The sequence below is a fragment of the Lycium barbarum genome, chromosome 10 (assembly GCF_019175385.1).
Source record: "Lycium barbarum isolate Lr01 chromosome 10, ASM1917538v2, whole genome shotgun sequence".
Lineage (NCBI taxonomy): Eukaryota > Viridiplantae > Streptophyta > Magnoliopsida > Solanales > Solanaceae > Lycium > Lycium barbarum.
In genome coordinates this window covers 102,834,255-102,840,808 of record NC_083346.1, presented here as the reverse complement: position 1 = coordinate 102,840,808, position 6,554 = coordinate 102,834,255, and the positions used below count along the sequence as shown (strand labels likewise).

Sequence of the window (6,554 nt, the reverse complement as noted above, 5' to 3'; positions counted from 1 at the left end):
TGATTTGACTTCCTTATTCAGATAAACACCTTGAGTGGGTGACATTTCAGATACATCCGAATATGTGTGTTAGAAACCAAGGGCTTAAGTTAAGTTCAGAGTAGAGTGATTAGTGGAAGAAGAAATCAGCTAAGTCGTAAGACAGCAAACTACAGAAGAATAACCTTTAAGAGTTGTCAAAAAGGGTTTGTCCTAAGATTTACAGCGTGAGCAGAGTTAAGTCATTAATATGGAGTATGCCAGTTATTAATACAGGAGCAACCCGTTCATGTAAGTAAATTTAGTTTTTCCCCATGAGAAATTGCTCAGATGTGAGTCAAAAAAAAAAATCGTCAGTGTTGTAGAGTACAAAGGAATTACAGAAGATAAGGAAGGTTAATTGGATCTCATCAAAAGAGAAGAATTTGTAAGTATAAGACGTTAGCCTTGGTCTAAGGGGGAGATGCATAAATCGCTAGTAAGTCCAGTGAGATAATTGAAGACCCGAAGGGTTAGTATGAGATATGAAGAACCTTAATTCAGTTAGGTTGGCATAATGAGATAGTCTTCATAGGGAATATGCCTAACCCGAAATGAGTAGAATGATTGTCGGACGAATCGTGTCAAGTTCAATTACTATCGATTAGGCGATCCCAGAAAAGTTATAAGATCATGCCTAGTTATGTGTCAAAAGGGTAGTGCCATTGCACACGACTCTAATATTTAAGGGGCTAGTGAAAGACTTAGCACACAACAGTACTATGAGTATTTTACAGTACTATGAGTATTTTAGGAAGTATCTCAGAAAAAAAAAAATCAAGTATAGGAAGTACAGCTCATGATTTAGGCAGACAAGAGAACTAAGGTGAAAGAAGTTCACCGCTTATCCAAGCTAGGGAATTCGACTTCCAGACTCTGAAGCGGGTGGAATTATTGCCCGGAACATGGCATTCCTTCTTAGTCATTAAAGTTAGAGAGAAGCAGTTTGGTGATTCCTACTTGTTAAAGATGAAAGAGGGGATTCACGAATATAAAGCCTTAGGTTTTGCACAAAGGGGAGATAACGGTACCTTGAGATACCAAGGCAGATTATGCGTTCCAGATGTAGATGGGCTCAGAGAGCTAATTAGGTCAGAAGCTCACCATTCTAGGTCTACCTCGTTCAGATAAGAGGAATGATTTAATTTGAGTGATTGTGGACAGACTTACGAAGTCAGCGCACTTCTTGCCAGTTAAGACCACAGATTGAACAGAAGATTATGCGAAGTCATATGTTAATGAAATTGTCGGATTGTATGGGACCCTAGTGTCCATTATTTCAGACTATAGTGCTCAGTTCACAGCGAACATCTGAAAATCCTTTCAGAAAGGATTGGGTACGAAGGTGAACCTTAGTACAGCTTTTCATCCTCAAACAAATGGTCAGACAGATACGCTATTCAGATCTCATGTTATAATGTTCATGTTAGTTCAATACTCCGATATTTATGTCAGCTTAGTACTCAGATATCAGTCCAGTACTCACGTATTCATGCCAGTCCCGTACTCAGTTAATCCAGTATTCAGTCAGCTCAGTATTCAGTTAATGTTACTCAGTTAATCCAGTATTCAGTCAGCTCAGTATCCAGTTAATGTTACTCAGTTAATCCAGTATTCAGTCAGCTCAATATTCAGTTAGTGTGTTAGTTTCGTATTCAGTTAATCCAGTATTCAGTCAGCTTAGTATTCAGTTAGTTCAGTAGACATTCAGTTCAATGTCTCAGCAATTCAGTAATCATGTATTCATTCGGTTCAATAACCATGTGTCCTTGATTTCAATGGTAATTGGGATGACCACCTGCCTCTTATTGAGTTTACTTACAAAAACAATTGCCATGCTAGTATTGGGATGGCACCATTTGAAGCTCTGTATGGGCGAAGGTGTAGATCACCAATTGGTTGGTTCGAAGTTGGTGAAGCAGAGTTGTTAGGACCAGATTTGGTTTATCAGGCTATGGAGAAAGTCAAGTTAATACAGGAGCGTTTGAAAACGGCCCAAAGTCGCCAGAAGTCTTACGCAGATGTGAGGCGAAGGGACTTAGAATTTTCAGTTGACGATTGGGTGTACCTTAAAGTGTCACCTATGAAGGGTGTCATGCGATTTGGCAAGAAAGGGAAGCTCAGTCCCAGATATATTGGACCTTACAGAATTTTACGAAAGGTTGGTCTAGTAGCTTATGAACTTGAGTTGCCACAAGATTTAGCTGCTGTTCATCCAGTGTTTCATGTATCCATGTTGAAGAAGTGTGTGGGAGACCCTTCGTTGGTTGTTCCTGCCGATGCTATAACAGTTAAGAATGGCCTTACCTATGAGGAGATCCCTATAGCCATCCTTGATCGTCAAGTTCGCAAGTTGAGGACTAAGGAAGTTGCCTCAGTGAAAGTCCTGTGGAGGAGTCAGAAAGTTGAGGAAGCTACATGGGAAGCTGAGAAGGATATGAAATCTAGGTACCCGCACTTGTTTCAGCCTACAAAAGAGATTTATGATGAAGCACCAAGATTTTGAGGTATGTAAGCTTTCTTTTCATGCTTTTGGGTCATGTGTGGCCAATTTATAATGCTATTGTGATGTAGAATTGAGAGGCAATGATATTATGGGTTGCTGTAACAGGTTGGTAGTGCCTTATTACAGGGGAAACTCTGGCTAAATTTTTGTAGAATCCCGAATGCTTATCATTCGAGGACGAATGATCCCAAGGGGGAGATATTGTAACACCTCGTAGCTTCGAGTGAAAGTTCGACTCATAAGATGACAATATAATGGAACCAATATGAGGGTTATAGGAAGTGTCTTGAAAACTAATTAAGTCATAAGAAATGTCTTTGGGCAAAGCAAAGTTGAAAACCACTCTACAGGGCATGTTTGCCAATGAGTTTGTGGAAGGTTTTACTTCCTATGATCATAACCCCTTTAAATATTTAGAATTTGGGAAACCTTCCTTGATGAAAGTTGTAGATCTTTGAAATAGCTTTCCAACGATAGGTCGCCCAGCCCAAACGGAGCTACGTACAAAAGGTTATGCCCATTTTACTGAAGCCTGTCTTCGCTGGGAAATGGGTGACTTCGACGGGAAGATCGACGTTTCGTCGATCTGATCGACGGTTCGTCCTTTGAACCGTCGATTGCGCATTGTTCACTGGAAATTGGATCAATTCGACGGAGCAGATCGACGTTTCGTCGATCTGATCGACGGTTCGTCCTTTGAACCGTCGATTATGCATTGTTCACTGGAAATTGGATCAATTCGACGGAGCAGATCGACGTTTCGTCGATCTGATCGATGGTTCGTCCTTTGAACTGACGATTACGCATTGTTCACTGGAAATTTGGCCAATTCAACGGAGGAGATCGACGTTTCGTCGATCTGATCGACGAAACGTCGAATGAGCCGTCGATTGGAAGTACGTTTTCGGCTGATCTAACTTCGGGAGGCCATAACCCTATTATAAGTTGGGAATTTGGAAACATGTATAACATGAAAGTTGTAGATAATTGAAATAGCTTTCCAACGGTATATTATGGGCCTCGAGGAGACATCCGGTTAGGGAGATATGAACGTTTTAAGACAGAAAGGTCATGCTGGACAGTGGACTTGGTCCAACCCGAACTCAAGTTGGGTCAGACCCATTTCCACTTAATATTTAAGGGAAATGTCCAACCCTAGCAGCCTCCTTCCCTCATATTTTCAGATTTTAGAGAGAGAGAAAGGATAGTTAGAGAGAGAAAGGAGAGGATCCAACAAGTTGAAGGCCTCAAATCCCAAGGCTCGTGAAGGATAAAGTGTAGTACAAGTTCTTGCCGTCGTTCTAAGCTACAAATCAAACTTTGGAAGTTGATTTCGTGGTGGATGCTCACAAAAGGTAATATTCCTACTCTCAAATCATTTATAGTTGAGAATTGATGAATTCTTGGGAGAATAACAAATGGGTTTGATAAAGGAAATTATATGAATTATGCTAGAGTTTTGGATTGTTGATTTGGGATTGTTGTATTCATGTGGGTGATGAAGAATGACGTTATTACACCTAATTGAGATTGTAGAATCACCTAGAAGTAATAGAATGGGAATTGGGTGAAGAAACACCATTAATGGAGATTGTGAAGCTTTATGCCCACTAAGTGTTTGATAAAATGCTTAGATGACCAAATCATGAATATTATTGCTAATATAGAATCCCTTTGACTTGTATTGCTATAGATCAAAGTTGAAAGGGGTGACGAACATTGTATTACGCTCAAAGGCTGGAATTAAGGTATGTGAGGGTAACTATCTACGTTAGGGAATGTTCATGATTCTCCCTACGCCTCATTCTTCATACTTGTTAGCAATTTGACTCAGAATATAGTTTAGCCCTAGTTTCATGATATGATATAGAACTGTTATCTTCTAGGGTTGCAGTTACAGAATTCGTTCATGGTTGTCACTTTGAACATCATGAACTCAACACGTAATCTTTATAGACTTATGCATTATTATTACATGAGTCTCAGTCAGTGTATAACCAGTTATTTGCAAGAGTCCCATAATCAGAAACAGTTATCATGCTATCAGATATAGCCAGTCTCAGTTTTGTAAATTGTTAATGTTGAACACCTGTATCTGTACTTTTGGGCCCTAGGCCACAGTTTATGCATACGTATTGCTTGGGCCAGAGGCCACAGTTTTTGTGCACATTATTTGGGCCCCAGGCCACAGTTATATTTACAGTTTTACAGGTGATTCTTCATTCAGAACAGGGAGTACTTCAACTTCTTGCTTTCCTGTTTAGTACAGTTACAGTTATCAGTTTCAGTTTCAGTTCCAGTATTTTATTGCTTCAGTTGCTTTACATACCAGTACAATTCAAATGTACTGATGTCCCTTTTTATTGCTTGGGGACCTGCATCTCGCGATGCAGGTAACGATACACAGGTTGACGACTCAGCTAATTAGGAGTGCACATATCAGCTATTGGTGAGCCCCACATTCATTCGGGGCGTTGTCAGCTATCCAGTTATTTCAGTTTATAGATAGCTCTATTATTCAGTACTCTTAGAGGCTTCATAGACACAGTTCAGATAGTCAGATATTTATTATGTTAGCCTTGTTGGCAGTCGTTCAGTTGTTTGGTTTAGCCATGTTGGCTAATTTCATATATGTTCAGATTGCTTAAGTATTTCCGCATTATGATATTTCAGTGAAACTTTCAGTTGATCAGCATGTGTTAGTTTTATTCTATAAATTAGTTATGTTTTGGTATCACATGTTGATTCAACAGCCAGTTGGTTCGCTCGGTCACATGCAGTCAGGCACCGGGTGCCGTGTTACGTCCAGGCCCAGGTTCGGGGCGTGACAGCGAGGCTGTTTGGCTGAGAATTAATTAGAATGGGGCCTTGCCTCTCTTTAATTGACCATTAGGCCGGGTCTGGCCCTTGTTGGGCTAGACTCGGATGGGCCAGACCTGGCCAATTTAAAAAAAAGGCCCAACTTTCATATATATATATATATATATGTATGTGTGTGTGGGTGTGTGTGTGTGTGTGTACACGCCTATTATACATATATTAGCATACATATATATGTATGTAGAACAATGTGCAAATTAATAAGTGGACAAAAATTAAAAAGTGAGATTACTAAAGCAAATTAATTAAAACTAATTAATCAATTAACTTAGAACATGGCTGATTTCACGAAATTGATTATTTCAAATATGACCCTTATTTGACTAATCAGTTAATTATTTTAATTGTAGCCATAATTAACACATCATAAGCAATTTACAAATATAAACACAATTAGTTGTCTAAAACAATTATGATTAATTTAAAAATTATCAATATGATTTGTTTATGCAGAAATTGAAACTTGAGGGGTAAAAGGTTATTTAGTTTAATTAACCAATGTCCTTGAAAATAGAGTGAAATAGTTAACAATTGACGGTTTGAGAATTTAAACCTTTAAACAAATAATTGTTGTAAATTATTTTCTCTTGGTTAATTTTAGAAAAATATCATAACTGTAAAATACTTAAATTAATTTATAATATTATAAAAATTACTTTATCAAGAGAAAATTGGTAAAATATTATCTAAATAATTTTATAAAGTTACTTGGACTTCTAAAAATGCATATTTCACTCTGTTTAATATTCAAGGACTCTAGGTAATTAAAACAAGTTATGGGAGGTTAAATATCAGGTGTCAACAACTGCCCATTCAGTGTTCTGGGATGGCGGAACCATTACCGAGCAACGAAATTTGACTAACCCTGAATTTTGACTGACCCAAGTCACATTGCCTGTCATTTTTATGCAATTTTTAAAATATATGGCCGGGCCCTGATTTCTAGGGTTCCTACATATCTCAGGTTTCATGAGCATTCAGGCCACTTGTAGTTCGACTCGATTATGATTTCTAATTGCACATTAAAGAAAATTCTTAGATTTTTCGGCTGTCAAGCTGGAAAGTCCGGTGTGATTTGTGGGAGTGTGACTGACTCTTTCCCATTGAGTCCGCCTACATATCCTTATTCTTGGGAATAAATTCACTCGTA

The 6,554-nt window shown here is 38.5% G+C and overlaps 1 long non-coding RNA gene across 1 annotated transcript; it reads left to right on the top strand.

Moving 5' to 3' along the window:
• The first annotated feature begins 3,709 nt into the window (after positions 1-3,709).
• On the top strand, positions 3,710-5,171 carry LOC132615782 (uncharacterized). Its single transcript, XR_009572841.1, has 3 exons — positions 3,710-3,879; positions 4,218-4,272; positions 4,918-5,171. It is a non-coding gene; the product is annotated as an uncharacterized LOC132615782 (long non-coding RNA).
• The last annotated feature ends 1,383 nt before the right edge of the window (positions 5,172-6,554 follow it).